This window comes from Cornus florida, unplaced genomic scaffold (assembly GCF_030987335.1).
Source record: "Cornus florida cultivar Cherokee Brave unplaced genomic scaffold, ASM3098733v1 CherokeeBrave_3.0.0_Hap2_Chr05, whole genome shotgun sequence".
Classification (NCBI taxonomy): domain Eukaryota; kingdom Viridiplantae; phylum Streptophyta; class Magnoliopsida; order Cornales; family Cornaceae; genus Cornus; species Cornus florida.
The window spans coordinates 49,998,219-50,016,087 of NW_026775575.1; the positions used below are offsets into that span (position 1 = coordinate 49,998,219).

The window sequence follows — 17,869 nt, forward strand, 5'->3', positions numbered from 1 at the left end:
TCCAGTATCATTGAGTCCACTTGTTTCTATTACCTTCATTGTCAGTGTGAGTTAAGCTGGAACATTATTTTTTAGCATTCCTTTAATTTCCAGCATTTTGTCTGTAAATGAAGTGGGTGTGAATATTTTGAAGCTTTAGAGATTGTATAAAAGTTCAAAGGGATGTACAACTATATTTTCACATTGTGTGATGCACTGCTATTTCAGAATACCTGGCTTTCATCATTACCAATTTGTTATCTAATTACTTTTCTGTTCAGCTGTTTCTGGATTCCTGTTCTATCATTCATTTCATTAGATTTGTCTGGATGTTTCATAGCAGTATGTCATAGTAGTTCAAACTTTTTTTTTTTGGCAGGAAAACATAAAAGAACTTCAAAAAAGTTACTCTAACTCGCCTATTGGCAGTTCCAATGATTTGTTCTCCATTGTGAGGGGAGAAGAGAGAACTGGTCGTGTGCGGATGCTTGGCTTCGGGCCTACACCAAGCGATGTTTAGGGGCCCTCTCCTAGTAAAGCAGAACTGATTAATAATGCTAAAAAATCTGATGAGGAGGCACGTGCTGCACGCGTAGAGTTGCAGGAGTCGATTTCAAAAATGCAAGCCGACTATGACAACAAGTTAGAAAATTTACGAGCCAATTATGATGACAAGTTGGAAAATTTACAACAATAGGTGGCTATGCTAATGCAGATGCAATAACAAAATTGTAGTGGACAGGTATGTTTATTATTATTTTTACTCTTTACTAAATATATGTTTACTTATGCTAAGATTTCATGTATTTTGTTTTGTTATTTTGAAGGGTTCCGATTCTTTAAATGCTCCTCCTAGAGTATTCCCAAATTCATTTTCTAGTCGTGATGCCAATTCAGTTAAGGTTATGAACTTTTAATTTCTCTTATATATATGTTAAATTTTCATTTATTATAATGTGCGCTTAATGAATTTATAAAAAATGTAGGGTAATTCAAATCAAATGGGTAAGAAGACTTGTTGAAGTTGAAGTTGAAGATGGGGTCGTGGCCGGGCTTTATGAATTTCCTTTGCCTTGGATGGGTTCTTTTTGAAAAACTTGTACTACATTTGTCAAAAATTCTTAATTTTTTTTTGTGTGACATTTAGTAGCTTTATGTAGACAATTTGGATGGTATATTGGCAGGTTAACTTGTGGTTATATTCGTATACATTTTTTCTTTTTGGTTGACATTTACTAGCTTAACTTGAGGTTGTATTAATTAGTAGCCAATTTCAATGGTAATTTTCATATTGGCGGGGTTAACTTGTGGTTGTATTATGTAAAAACAATTTGGATGGTATTTTTATATTGACTTGTGTTATATTGGATGGCATTTAGTAGCCGTAAAGATTTTTTTTTCCAAAAACAATAAGCGGAAAAAAAAAGAGGAAAAAATTAAATAACCCTTTACCAGCACTCTTTTAAGAAGCTCTGGCATAGGGGGGAGGAAAAAAAATTAAAAAAAAAAATTAAAAAAACCTTTTACCAGCGTTTTCTGCAAAAGTGCTGGTAAAGTGCTTTTATCAGCGCTTTTTGGAAAAGCGCTGGTAAATACTCTATGCCAGCGTTTTCTGGAAAAACGCTGGTAAAGGTCTACTGACACTGGTTTTACCAGCAATTTTGGAAAAGCGCTGGTAAAGTGCTGGTAATTGAATTACCAGCGCTTTTTAAGACTTTTACTAGCGCTTTTGAGCGTTGGTAAAAGCCAGAACTGTTGTAGTGAATACTCGAGCTTAAAGGGTTTAAAAACGCACTTTTCAACACTCATCACACCCCCAAACTTAAATATTGCTAGTCCCTAACAATGAACTGCAAAGTAAAGGAATGAAATGAACAATTATACAACTATGAACTAGAAAGCAATAAATGGATAACGCCACTTTCGTAGGGAATATGATTGCATTTAGCACATGCAACAAGCTTTTTAAACACCTAGGTTACCCCTAGTGGATGAGTGAAGTCTCGTGAGGGTTTCCAGAAATGGCACCCACAAACATTAAGCACATTCTCACAAAATAGACACCATTATTGCAAATAGGCATTGGGAGAAACTACCTCAAGTATGCAATTTTTCAACCCTTTCCAAGCAATCTCCCAAAATTTTAACATCAAACAAGCAAATATGGTCCTCCACACATCAAGAAAATGATCATGCAAATAAAAATAACACTAGAATCCTTTTTGAGTGGACCGGCATTAAATATGTTGCTATCTAAGCCAACTAGAGAAATGATCACATCCTTACCCTCAAACTAGCACACAAATCTAGTACCGATCATCAAGACAAAAAGTGGACCTTTTATTAAAATTTTATTCATCTAGGTACGCTTATTCTTTTCGCTCGATTTTTTTATTTTATTTTATTTTTTTAAATTTATCAAAGATGGAAGCATAGTGCAATGTGTTGATCTATTAAGCTTTCTAGCGATCCATGAGGTCGAGCGTTAGGTCAATGACTCCCAAATCAGACGGCTTTAGGGCACTAGGTGTTCAAACACCCTTAAGGACTTACAAGCTCAAATCAACTAGGCTACAAATCAAAACAGTCTCCATCTAATCATTTTCCACTTCTCACCTTTTGGGAGAAGTACTCACTTTTTATTACTTTTTTCAACTTCTTTTTATTTATTTATTTATTTATTATTATTATTTTGATAATTAAATTATTAACCTAAAGTTTGGGCCCTCCACCTTCCGGCGTGAGAAATTCAGTGCTTGATAGGGCTAGAATCCCGGCTACTCAATGAAAAGGGTTTGTTTTTCACTTTTATCAAGATGAAAGCTTTCAATGCACTACTAGCTCAATTGTGATATAACCAATTCAATAATCAACAAAGCATGTACCTCACAAATGAATGCTAGTTTGTGCCTGTGCTAGTGTAGAATCTTAGAGTGAATCTTAAAACAATCAGAAAATCAGGATGATGTGGACCACTAATGCAAGCAAGATATTAATCTTTCGAAAAATTTACTCCTAAATGGCATCCACAAGGCATACAAGGAGTATTGGACTCTTAAATCAAGCAATTTTTAAATTTTAAGCAACATAGTCCTCAAAAGATTAAAATCATAGCTAACATGGATCTCTAATTTCAATCATGCAATTAAGTCTCAAACTTAAATAGAATGTAACAAAGTCACCTTATCTCCAAACTTAAACCGCACATTGTCCTGAATGTGCAATGAGAACAATGGAAAAAATGGAAAGAGTATACTGTGGTGGCGAAAGCATGAAGTCCGGCAATGATCCAATATGAAAAGGGTCTCCCCCAAACTTGGAATCAACAACCTATTTGAATAACCACACTAGCAAACTCACATCAAATATGAAATGGGATACGATAAGTAAATCATGCATTCTAAGGCAATATAACACAAGATGAAAGAGAAAAATGTGATCAAGCCCAATAGAAAATATGAAAGTAGCATGACTACACATAAGGGTACAACGGTGAAAAGTTTTTATATTTTTCTTTTTATGAAAGCAAGTATATACAAAATGCAAGAAAAATAAAGAATAAAATGCATGAACAAAATAAAAGAAAAAGAAAAATAAAGAAGGTAAAATGCAATGAAAGATATGTACAATGCAAGAAATGAAAAGCAAAAAGTAAGAAAGGATGCAAGAACAAAATAATGAAAAATAAAAACTTTATTTTTATTTATTTTTTTATTTTTTTATGACATAACAAGTATGTACACACACACATAATAAAATACAAAGAAAAAAAAATGCAATAAATGAAAATGCAATGAAATAAAGAATGCATTTTTCTTTTTGAAAGTATGTACAATAAAATAAAATGCAAGAAAGATAAAGAAATAAGAATGAACATGAACATGTATGATACAAGAAATAAAAGACACAACATGTTATGTGGATGCTAAGTTTAACGTCTCTAGGAAGACGGAATGCTACTTTGAAAAACTGTTTATTTTTATTTTATTTTATTTTAGACAAAACATGTATGTACACAAACAAAAATAAAAAGGCAAGGAAATACAAAATGAAAAGAAATAAATTTTTTTTTTTTTTTTTTTTCAAAAGAGAAAAGTAACTAAATAAAATAAAAGAAAATGACTAAAGTAAAAGAAAATGAAAAATAAAATAAAATAAAAATAGAAAGAAGAAAAAGTCAAAAAGCCAAAGTGGGCAAAGCTGTGATCGATCTGACTTGGATCGATCACATCATGATCGATCTCTATGCTCGCACGATGGGACAGAGGGCATGAAAATTGCAGAGCTTTGAAAATTTTTCTAAGTATGGAAGTGAGATCGATCACAGGGGTATCCAGATCGATCGAAGAGTATTTGGATTGATCGATCTGAAGGGAGCTTCGATCGATCCAACAGGTGAAAATCTGCAGACAAGTTCGAACGATGCACATAGAGACCTTTTTCTTGGGTTCCAAAATTTTTTCTAAGTATGGACTGAAGATCGATCTGAGGAAAATCTCGATCGATCTTAGAACACTCAGATCGATCTGAAATAAAGTTCGCTCGATACACAGAGACTAGAAATGTGCAGAGAATCTTTGAACGATGGAACAGATATGCATAGATGATGTTTGATCGATCAAATATCTCTTGTGATCGATTGAACTGGCACCAAATGCCTCATTTTGAGATGAAAGTGCAGAACATCCTATACTAAGCCCCAATGATGGTAACAAGAATAGAGATTGAAAAATGAATGGAAGAATGTACACAAGAATGAAAAATAAAAGAAATGAGGGAGAAATAGAGTTTTGAAATTCTACGAATACTAGTGTTTAACGTCTCTAGCAAGACATTGGGTCAACTCATTAATCAAAAGAATCAAAAATTGGATATGAAACATTCTTATTGATCCTCTTTTCACTTTTCTCATTTAATGTCTCACTTATGACAATGAAATCATCCTCCAAAAAAATGACTTGAAAAGAAATGAAAGAGATGATTTCGTTCCTTTCATCCACGGTCTTGAAAACAAAATCAATCATGGTTGGCCTTGCCTCTTTGTTGTGTTCTTGAAACACATTCAAAGGATCATTCACTTTGATAATTGGTGAGCCATTGTCTTTCAAAGACTCATTTGGAATATCAAGAAACTTCTCTTCATCCTTTTCCTCTTCCTCAAAAATCACCATCTCCTCACCTTCCAAGTTAGCTAAGGAGTCCATTACAGAGTTCACTTCATTTTTGGAGCTTTCAATGTCAAAACCACAATTTTTATACATTTCAAAAAGGCATGTCTCAAGAGGGTCATTGGAGAAAATAGAAGGAAGGCCCTCTTCAACAAGTTCCTCCTCCTCCTCCTCCTCTCATACCTCTATAGTGGTCAATATCTCATCACTCTTTAAAGTATCAACGGCCAAGATAAAATCATAATAAAAACAAGGAAAGTCCTCATTAATTATGTTATGCTCTATTGGATTAGCCACTAACTCACTTGCCACTTCCTCCTCTATACAAGATAGAGTGTTAGGCATTAGCTCACTTACTACTTCTTCCTCTTCACTCTCATCATCCTCATCTATATACTTTGAAGTTCTTGCCATTTTTTCATTTGCCTCTTCCTCCTCTGCTTGACGAGAAATAGTACTTGCAATTTGCTTAACTTGAGCTTCATGCTTGGCTGAAGTTTGAGAATAAGAATTAATAAGTGGAGTTTGTGAAATATGCATATCAAGTAAAGCTAACACTTTTTCTTCAAATCCAGGTGAATACCTAGAAGGTGGTGGAGTTGGCTCATCATAAAATGGTGGGGGAGGGTAATAGTCACAAGGAGGATAATGAGAATAGTTAAGTCCATAATAAGATGATGCATGTTGAAATGAATTGGACTCAACCTCATAAGGATCAAAATATGGTAGAGGGACATAATGTGAGGCGATGTAATTTTCCCCCAAACTTGGATCATACAATGGCTCCATCGACATTCAAAATCCAAATGAAACAAATAATGGCTTCCAGACGGGCCAATACTTAGACAAAAATTTAAGCAATATAATGAGCCTCAATAAGGGCTATCACAAGCATACAAAGAAGTGAAACAATTAAACTACAAGATTTTCAAGAAATGCTCACAAAGGTCCTTAAGCAACTTCAACTCTAATCCTAACTTTAAGCTCCAATGATTGCTTCAAGTTCCAAAGATTGCCTTCCTTGTAGTCAAGTACCTAATTGAACAAATAATATCAAGAATAAGAAAAGAATATATAATGGAAAATAAAATAAAAATAGAAGCAATCAAATGAATACTATTGTCTAGTTTAATTCCAACAAAACTGTTAATCCCCGGCAATGGCACCAAAATTTGACGAGCCCCTTCCTATGTGTTTAGAAAATGGACTTTCTAATGCGAGAGGTCTCTTCACAAGGTTAAAATATGAATGTGATTTCGGAAGCCTTGCTAGTCAAATTTACATTTATAAAAACCATTACTACAACTAATGAAGTATAGCGAGTAGGGATCGTCCACAGAGATTATACGTGTTGGAATTTAACTTCGACTCTAGTGTATCACAAGATTGCAAAGAGTGGTTAGTTGGTTGATTACTCTAGAAAATAATTAAATTAAAATGCAATTAAAGTAAACTAGTGAGAGATAGGGATTTAAGAGATATGAAGAGAGGACTTAGGGTGTTGGAATCACCACTAAGCTCATGTAATTAATCACTTGCTTTCCATTAATGGGGAATACATTATTGTGAATAAAATGCGACTACCAATTGCAATATTAAGCATGGACCATCAAATTCATGTATGAATTGTCTACCTAACTAATAAATAAACTAAGTGTAGAACAACCCATCAAATCTAAGCATGACCCATCAAACTAGTCACAATTGTAGCACACATCAATCTAGAGAATCATGGAATTTGCAATAATAAGCCATGAAATATCAAATCATGTATAGATTGTCTACCTACCTACAAGCATGGATTAAATTATAAAACAACTCATCAAGCATAAGAATAATCCATCAAATTGATTGACAAACCCATCTAATGAAAACCCATGTCTAGTCATCACTAGATTCTCAATTAACCACACATAGACATGCAATTAATATAGAAAAAATAATGTAGAGATCAATTCCCAAATAATCACACATAAGACAACATGTAATCACAAAGAGAATCAATATGAAGAATTAAACCATATGAATCATGTGAGACATAATTCCCAATTTAATCACACATAGACATGTAAATAAACTAGAGAGTTAATAGGAAGAATTAAATCATAGAAATCATAGATATATACCAAGATTCATTAAATTTACAAGGCTATAACACTAATCACAACAATATATATATATAAATCCCCAAAAATAGAAATACAAGGGTTTAGATTACACAAGACTTAGGACTCATCCAAGCCTCAAGTGTATATCTAGCCAATCATGGAGGAGGTGGATGTGGTCATGAAACCCTCAAAGGCAAGTTCCAAACATGGCTCCATCTTTTTCTTCTTTGAAGCTCTAGAGAGAGAGAGTGTGAATGGATCTAGAGATGTGTTCTTGAGATGTGCCTCCACTTCCTTCTTTTCTTCTAACCCTAATCTCTAACTTTTCTAGAGAAAGAAACTAAAATTATAATGTAAAAGTAAAATGGTTCAATTTCTTTTAAATACAAGGTCCTTTTCTAAGTCACTAAGTCAAAAATATAGCCCAAAAGTATCTAATCCCGCAACTATGTGGTAGGTAGAAATCGGCGCGCTCGGGAATTAGACAGCTCACTGCCAGCACATTTTTGATCGATTAGACTTTTCTTCGATTGATCAGAGTTTGTTCAATTGATCCAAATTTTGATCGATCTGGGTTCGATTGATCCAACTCTGATCGATCTCACTTTTCTGCGATCTATCTCACTTGGTTGTTTTCAGCACCAGCCTCCTTTTTGCTCCAAATTAGCCTCCTTTTGCTCCAGATTCTCTCCAAGACTTAGTTTGAATCTAAAAAGGCCTTAAGAAACTATTTTAGCATGTTTTAACATTATTGACCTAAAAAGGGAAATAACATGAAATTAGTCTAAAACGAAAAAATAAGATAAAGGTCCTAAAATACTCGAGCTTAAGGGGTTTAAAAGCACACTTTTCAGTGCTCATCACGAAAAGTGTTGTGTTGTAAAATGGAGATCACTTGCTCGGTAAGGACAACTTTCCTTGGTGCTTGGCTTTTGTTCTTTCTCTTTAGAGTGCATAAATCTTTTAAAAATTTGGAATGAGCCAGAATTTGTCTAATTGCATCAAAGAGAGGAAGTTGATTTTAACTTGCCTAAACACATCAATGATTTCATTCACCTTACCTTGTTGCTTTTCAAGAGATGTGGACGCTTTCAAAGCATCCGGAAATGGAGCCTTTAGCTCAAAAGATTTTTCAAAAACTTTTTTGTGAAGTATTTTCAACAACAGGATCCTTTGCACTAAATGAAGGAGGAATATGATGTGAAATGGTACGGGTGTCAACATTAGGTTGCACCAGTTCACTCTCTTCATTTGAAACATCAACTTGGTTATCAATTACCTTTCCATTTCTCAAAGTAGTCACTGCATTAACTTGTTCAAGTGTAGGACCTTCCGAAGGGGAAGTTGTTTCCACTACAAATTGTTGCTTAGGGGGGGGGGGGGGGTGGGGGGGTTAAGAGGCATCTTTCTTTTTTCTCTCACATTCAATGTGCTAGCTATTTGCCTTACTTAGGTTTTTAGCTTAGCAATTGATTGTGAGTGAGAATGAAGCAATTGAGTGTTCGCCTCCAAAGTACCTAAAGCCGATAATACTTTTTCCTCAAAGTGGGACTTCTTGAATGACTTTGAGAATATGATGGTTGATTGGGAAAATGAGAGTTTGAAAATTGATTTCCATTGGAAGCCTGATTGGACAGACAATAACTTTGAGAATTTTGGCTTTGCAAGTGGGGTGGAACATACTTTGTTTGAAAACCACCTTGGGAAGGGTTTAATTCTTCCCCTTGGCTTTTCTAAGAGAAATTGGAGTGATTCCGCCACTCGGGATTGTAATGATTGCCATAAGGATTATTCCCTTGATTTACAAATGTGGCATTGACTTGTTCATAATGCTTATTATGCACATGTCCATGGGGACAATTGCAAGTAGTATACAACGCACTTGAACATTGATTCATTTGAATGATGATGATTAAGGAAAGAAAACACTTGATGAGTCAAATTTTGATTGATAAAAAATTGATCAAACCTTTGAGTTAAAGACTTCACCTCAGTAACTATGTCATTAGAATTTTCCACTTGATATAGGCTTGGATTCTTTCTTCCTCTATTCACATTTCTATCATTCCTAGAAATCAATGATCTATGCATTGAGTTTTCACTCATGCTCTTCATCTTTGTCCAAATATGAACCCCCTGTTGAGGCATCAACAATGCCCTTGTGGGTGTCCGACAAACTTTCATAAAAATGTTGAACTATTTGCCACTTAGGAATGTCGTGATGAGGACACTTCCTAAGCAAATCATTCAACCGTTTCCATGCCTCATGTAACATTTCTCCATCCTCTTGTGAAAACTCTCGAATTAAAGTTCGTATAACATTGGTTTTGGAAATGGGATAATACTTTCTCCAGAACTCTTGTTGCATTTCCACCCAAGAGTTTATGGAAAGAGGTCTCAAATTGTTAAATCAATACTTTACATTATCTTTTTGGGTGAATGGAAAGAGTTTCAACCTTAAAACTTCTTCTAGCATGTCCGTATATTTTAAGGTGGAACAAACTTCAAGAAATTCATCCAAATGCTTATATGGTTCCTCATTGGTTAGCCCAAAATAATTGGGAAGCATTTGAATGGTTTGTGGTTTGATTTCATAATGATGTACTCTAAATTGAGGAAAACGAATGCATTCGGGTGTATTGTCCTCAATAGGCACATTACATGAGCTCCATTGTTAGCTTGGACATTTGGTGGTGGAGGCGGCACAAAGAATGACCTAGCCATTCCAATTTGAACTTAGGCTTCTGGTTGATGAGCAAAAAGTCTAGGCATGCCTAATGGAACTTGCTTATTATCATATTATTGCACATTAGGATGGAGAATGCCTTGTTGGTCTATATGACCAAGTTCTTCAATATCGTCATCCATTGATGCAATGGATTCATTTGAATTGCCCCTACCCCTTGGATTGCGCACAATTGACTCAAGATTAAGATTCAATGGAATAAAAGGATGATTTAAAGACCAATAACCATTCATGCACAATGCAAATCAATACAATCAAGAACACAATAAATAGCAAATACTTCTCCTCCACAACACAAATTCATCAACAACAAGCCTCCACATACAATGATCCCATACTGTGATACCCCCGAATTTCCTGATGCGGGTTGGCCAGGCCCACGCCCGAATACCCGAGGATATCAAAAACAAATCGGTAATAATCGAACACAGAGTATAAAATAGATAAATAAGAATAAATAAATTTCTGAAAGAAAACTAAAATGATAATCCATTAATTGAAACCTCAGAATAAAATTCTATTAAATAATAAATTATTCTGATACAATTAATCCTCCAACAATACAACTTGGGAATACATACTATGTGGACCCCTGTAGACACTAAAATTTAGTGGGCTTTGGTTTTAACGAATGGACCCATTAAATATAGGCCTAATGTTTAAATAAATTATTTAATTTACCAGGCTTGGTCCACTTAAATTATTCAATTAGCTCAGCCCAGATAATTAAATGAAACGATAATTATTCCTAATAAAATATATTTTGAATAATTATCTTTAAGGAAAATTATCACAATATAACCGGCCCGGCCCAGTTATAGTTTTATCCTTATCAGGAGATGACACGTGTCATCATCCTATTAATCCAAGAAGCCTATAAATAGAGGCTTGGAGGAAGAAAAAAAGGGGAGAGGATTCAGAATTCAGAAGTCTACAAATTCAGACACAAATTCAGAATTCAGAAGTTCAGAGACTCAGAAATCCAGAGACTCAGAATTCAGACACAAATTCAGAATCGAAACCCAAAAGCGAAGAACATCAAGCACATCCAACAACGTGCCGTTCTTCATCAAATTCCACAGTGATTCAAGAACAAGCTCGTGCAGCCCTTGGATCCAACCAACCAAAAACAAGGAGATCGAATCAGAGGACCATTCTTTTTTGTAAAAGATATTACAAAGGACTGTACTCCACATTCATAAATTAATAAAATTCTATTTTGCTCCATATTTTGTTTTTATTGCAGACTTACAAAATTTGTGTGTACAAATTTGTGGCACGCCCGGTGGGACAACCTTTGCCTCTCATCTCTTTCTCCTACCATCAAGTTTCTTCTCTATCAGATTCTATGGCTCCCCCTAAGATTCAGACAGACAAGAAGGCCTAAAAGAACATCGCTATTGCAAAGGTCGACGCTAAAGCCACCATGAAAAGTGGCACGAAGACCAAATTAAGCGATAGAAGTACCTTGACAGGCCCTGTGACACGTAGCAAGTCCCAGGCGATGGCGTCATTCAAACTTCAGCAAGATGTGGTGAAAACTAATCCTGTAACACCGGCGAACGTGAAAACTCAACATGTCAAAAACCTGGACATTGTTCCAGAGGAGGCTCCACCACCAGATTCATTTCGTTCTATCTATGATGCTCACTCTAGTGTCGGTTCACCCCCAGAGTCACCACGTCAGACTTCGGAGCAATCAATCACTTCAAGGAACGTGGATTCTCAAGGCCTATCATACTTAGATGTGGTTGCTGCTATGATGACTGGAGCTGCTACGGTGGAGGAACAACTAGCAACTATGGCTCATTCCTGATGAGCACTGAAAAGTGCGCATTTAAACCCGTTAAGCTTAAGCATTCTAGTACCTTTATTTATCTTACTTTGCCGTTTTAGACTTATTACGTGTTATTTATATTTTCAGGCACTAATCCCAAAATTGAGCTAACTCAGCCAAATAAGAGCTTAATTGAAGCAATCCTGAGATAAACCAAAGGAGGGAGCAAAGTGGAGAAAGCAAGGAGCAAAAAGGAATCAAAGTTGTGCAGCTGAAAAGTTCGATCGATCCAACTTAGAGTTTGATCGATCGAACATCTATGATCGATCACAGTACTTCTCGATAGATCCAACCTTGGCCTTTGCTGAAATTCCAAGTTTGATCGATCCAACATCACCTTCGATCGATCGAACCCTATTTTGTCCTATTCAAATGATTGATCTTATCCACAGCTGTACGCCTACCAACCACTTTTGTCCTTTTCCCCATAAATATCTTCGAAATATCTCAGCCTTGTCCTTATCATGAGGAGTCAGACCACTTCGATCGATCCAAGATGCAGTTCGATCGATCGAACCCATCTTCGATCGATCCAAGTTAAGGTTCGATCGATCCAACTTTCTCCAGCGAGAAAAAAGTTAAAGTCCAGCTCATTTATTCCGTCCTTCACCCAATCATTGGAGAATATGCCTTGCACGACCACAGCTCATCATAGGGTGTATTTGACCTACCTATATAAGGAATATGATACACTTTTTTGGAGAGGAGTCTAGAGTCTCTTGTCACACATTGAAAATCATCTTGGAGGCTCTCCTTGGAAAGGAGGAAGGAGGGAAGCTAGAGCACCATTGGAGGAGATCTTCACCAACAAGGAGCAGCCATGGAGTTAGCCCTTGAGGGTTGGATCATCACTACCATGAGTGTCTAGACATCCTCTTGGGGCTAGAGTTAGCCCCAAGCATGCTTTCTATACTCTAATCTTGTGTATTATTGAGGGATTAGTGTTGTATGATACATCTTGATATTCATGTATATATATCTTAATTATTTCATGGTTTGTATGGTTTAATGCTTCCAATTGACTATTATATTCTACCCATATGTCTATGTATGCTAGAGTAGGATATTCATGTGCTTATCTCTAGATTTAGTGTTTTTGATGCATGTCTATGTGTATTGATGCTATAGATCTAGAGATTATCAAGATGATTTGCTTAATGAATGCTATTTTGGTTCATTTGATGGTTTATGCCTATTCTTAATGGCTTGTACCTCTCCCCTAGTCTAGATAGCTTTATTTTCATGCTAGTAGTGTAGATTTAGTGTAGTGGTAGTGTAATGTTAGATGGGAGGACAATCTACTCTTGATATTTGATGTTCCATGCTTGTGAGTCCAAATGGCATATTCCTCTAATATTGTGTTGCATGTGGATTGTGAGCTTAATGAAGGATTAATGACTAGTTATGATATGTTGTATCTTTCATATAGTTTAGACAATTTATTCCTCTCCCAATAGATAAATTGTGGCCTCTCACATGATGTTTAGAGAATGCATGTTTAACTAAGTCATCCTTATGGATTGCTTGGACTATGAGCTTAATGAAAGGTTCAATGACTTGATTTGATATTTTGTTCTCTTCACATGATGTCTAGACAATATATTCCTCTACCAATAGATGTATTGTGGCCTCACACATGTTGATTGAGACAATTTGCACTTGTTGAGTCACCCTTACCAATTGAATGTCTTTTATACACACAATATTGCTGCAACACATTCATTTCCCTCACTAGTCACTTGATTATGGTTTGGAATAGTATTGTTTGATGGTGATCTCTAGACCCCAAGACCTTTCCTTCTTACTTACTCTTTATCTTAATGCATTTTAATTAATTCTTTTCTAGAAGTAATCAACCAACCCAATTCTCTTTTGCAATCATTTGGTACGCTAGAGTCGAAGTTGAAATTCCAACACGTATAATCCCTTGGGACGATCCCTACTCACTCTTGCTACGTTAGTAGTAGTGTTGGTAGTGGTTTTTATAAATTTAAATTTGACATAAAAGGCTTTTCTTGAACCACACATTCACTACATTCAGTTTGGCGTATTGGAACGGCCGTCCTCAGATTTTGGCGCCGTTGCCGGGGATTTTAAATTGGCAACGTCGAATTGTGAAATTCAATTAGGATTAGTACTCTTTTGATCGTGTCTTTACTTTCTTTTTATTTTCTGTTTTGATTGCTTATTGAATTTGTTCTCCATTGACTAGGTGCATTGAGCAATGAGCTAGCAAAGTAATTCCAAGCTAAGGAGCAAAGCAAAGCAAAGGAAAAATGCTTAAAATGAAAAATTGTTAAGTAAAATTGCTAAGCTAAGTTTTTAATTTTGGAGTTGAAGTGCTAAAGGACTATTGTGAGACCTTCTTACTCAATCTCCTTAGTTAAATCGGGGGCCCACGTGGAGGCATTGCATAACATCATTAGATAAATCGGGGGCCCACGTGGAGGCATTTATTTGACATACATTGCATTTGAAAATTGTGGTTGTGAAGTTTAATTGCATTGTTGAGAAAGTTGCTTATTCGTGATGCATTGTGCATGCATGGTCGTCGTTCATTGAGACCTACTCTTGTCCCTCTTGATTTGCATTTAGAATCCACTATTAGGAATCCAAGGGGAAGAGGAAGTTCACATAGAACCAATCTACCAATGGATGCTCTCAATGATGATCATGTTGAAGACCTTGGTCACATAGACCAACAAGGCATCCTTCACCCTAATGTGCAAAATGATAATATGCAAGTTCCATTAGGCATGCCTAGGCCATACATTCATCAACCTCCTCAACAACAAGGCCAAATTCCAATGGGAATTCCAAGGCCAATGTATGCACCACAACCCCCCATCATTAATCAAGCTCAATATAACCAAGGTGTCCATGTTGCACCTCAAGTTGCTAATCCACCACTCGCATTGAGAGATCACTATGTGCCTAATGAGTATAATGCACCCACATGCATTCAATTGCCACCATTTAGAGCACACCATTATGAGATTAAAGCACAAACTATCCAAATGCTACCTAACTTTCATGGACTTCCTAGTGAAGAACCTTACAAGCATTTGGATGAGTTTCTTGAAGTTTGTTCTACCGTTCGATACACGGACATGCCGGAAGAAGTTTTAAGGCTGAAACTTTTTCCATTCACCCTTAAAGATAAGGCGAAGTATTGGTTCAACAACCTTAGGCCTTTTTCTATAACTTTTTGGGCAGAAATGCAACAAGAATTTTTGAAAAAGTACTATCCGGTTTCGAAGACCAATGCTATGAGAACCGCAATTAGGGAATTCACACATGGGGAGGGAGAAACTTTCCACGAGGCATGGGAACACTTCAATGAATTGCTTAGGAAGTGTCCTCACCATGACATGCCTAAATGGCAATTGGTCCAATTCTTCTTTGAAAGCTTATCGGACAATTATAAAGGCATGGTTGATGCTTCAATGGGAGGTTCTTATATAGACCGGCAAGAGGAAGACGTGTGGCGTCTTTATGAGAGCATGAGTGAAAACTCTTTGCATAGAACATTGTCATCTAGGAATGGTAGAAAATCTCAAGGTTAGAAGAGTGTTGGCTTACATCAAGTTGACCACTCAAATGATATAACCGCCGAGATGAAGTCTTTATCTCAAAAATTTGATCAATTGATCAATCAAAACTCGGCGAATCAAGTGTCTTCCTTTCCTAATCATTCTCCTAGAGCTCAAAATGAATCATGTATGACTTGTTCTAGTGTTCTTTATTCTACTTCTAATTGTCCTCATGGACAAATTCAAAATGAACCCATTGAGCAAGTTAATGCAACATTTGTGAACCAAGGGAACAATCCTTATGGTAATCATTACAAACCCGGTTGGAGGGATCATCCTAATTTTTCTTGGAAAAACCAAGGGGAGGGCTCAAACTCTTCCTAAGGCGGTTTTTAAGGGAAATGCATTCCACCTCCACTTCAAAACCAAGGATCCCAAGGTTCAAGACCATATAACTCACAAGGAAATCAATTTGCTAATTCTCATTTTCCTAACCAATCATATTCTCAAGGAAATTCTAGAGGTTCCACTTTTGAGGAAAAGGTTTTAAATGCTTTGGGCACTCTAGAAGCAAATACTCAATTGTTGCATTTTCATTCTCAGTCAATTGCCAAGCTAGAAACCCAAGTAGGGCAAATAGCTGAAACACTTAATGCTAGAGAGAAGGGAAAGATGCACGTGAATGCCCCAATCAAACAACAATGTGTTATAGAAACCAAATCCTCATTGGAAGGGCATAATGTTAGGCATGTCAATGCGGTAACAACCTTGAGAAGTGGTAGGGTAGTAGACAATCAAGTTAGAATGCCTAATGAAGAGAGTGAACCGGTACAACCTCAAGTTGTCACCCGTCCCGTTCCACACACTATTCCTCCTTCATTGCATGTGCATGATCTTGAGAATGAGAAGCCCTCAAATTGTGAGTTGAAAGATGATTTCCAAAGAGATTCATTGAAAACAGTGTTGAAAAATGTGTTTGAGAAAAGTTCTTTGAAAAATGTTATTCATGATTCTTCTTTGAAAAGTGATTTGAAATCCAATGAATCGAACAAGTCCAATGCTGAAAATTCTTTGAAAGAAAATGCTGAAAGAGTTTTTGAAAAAGCTCCATTTCCGGACGCCTTGAAAGGGTTCATTTCAAAAGAAAGGCAAAAGACCAAGAACAATGAGATAATGGATATGTTTAGGCAAGTCACAGTTAATCTTCCACTTTTGGATGCAATTAAGCAAATTCCGGCTTATGCCAAATTCTTAAAAGACTTATGCACCCAAAAGCGAAAGAACAAGAGCCAAACATCAAAAAAGGTGGTCTTAACCGAACAAGTGAGTTCCATTCTACAACACAACATTTTGCCAAAGTTTAAGGACCCCGGTGCACCTACAACATCTTGTGTCATTGGTGAACATGTCATCAACCGGGCACTTCTTGACTTAGGGGCTAGTGTTAACCTTCTTCCCTATTCGGTTTATGTCAAATTGGGCCTAAGTGAATTGAAACCGACGTCGGTGGTTTTACAACTTGCCGACCGATCCATTAAGAAGCCTAGGGGGATAGTTAAGGATGTGTTGATTAAGATTGATAAGTTCTTCTTCCCGGTTGACTTTGTCGTCATTGACACGGAACCGGTGCCCAATCCAAAGAACCAAATTCCGGTTATCCTTGGCCGTCATTTCTTGGCAACCTCAAATGCCAACATAAATTGTAGGACGGGGATAATGAAGATTTCTTTTGGGCACATGAGAGTGAAGTTGAACATCTTTAACCCCACACCCAATCCATTTGACAAATATGAAGAAGAGGTTAATGTGGTAGAGGAATATCATGATCTTGCTTGTGAAAGAAATGAGCTTTTGTGCATGAACAATATTTCAAAGCCTTCATCTTCATCTTCAGCATTGCATGCCAGAAAAGTGATTTCGAACTCTTGTTGTGAAAGGGCGTGGAAGCCCAAAGAAAGTTTTGACAAAGAACTTAAGACGTCTTTTGAGTTTACCCCAACAAGTTCTTCTAAGAACCATTTGTTGGGAGTGACTCGAAACATCTCTCATCCCAAAAAGGAGGGGATGCATTGCAAGATCTTTGATCCGGGCTGAAAGAGCCCAAGGTCTTGCTAGAGACGTTAAAGCCTAGCACCGAAATTCGTAGGATGTCAAAACCCTATTCCTCCCTCATTTCTATCTTGCATTTTGATTCTTGCGAAGTCTAGATACTGTTTTTGTGGTTCATATACATTGGAAGGAACTGAGTAAGGGATTGCATGAGCATTCAAGTCATTTTGAGCATTTAGACATAATTTCGATCGATCCAAGTCTTGGTTCGATCGATCGAACTTTGGTTCGATCGATCCAACTATGGACTCGATCGATCCAGCTCTCATTTTGCACCTAACACTTAGAAAAATTTTGGACCTGCATCCAAATTCCAAAATGCATGCTCTCGGGACTTTTCAAAATTTTTCATGTTCGATCGATCGAATTCCAAGTTCGATCGATCCAAG

The 17,869-nt window shown here is 36.5% G+C and overlaps 1 non-coding gene and 1 pseudogene across 1 annotated transcript; both read left to right on the top strand.

The window, feature by feature from the left end:
- LOC132309262 (agamous-like MADS-box protein AGL62) overlaps positions 1–17,869 on the top strand; it is an 84,008-nt pseudogene that overhangs the window by 36,995 nt on the left and 29,144 nt on the right.
- Positions 9,469–9,574, top strand: LOC132310705 (small nucleolar RNA R71). Its single transcript, XR_009482686.1, has one exon. It is a non-coding gene; the product is annotated as a small nucleolar RNA R71 (small nucleolar RNA).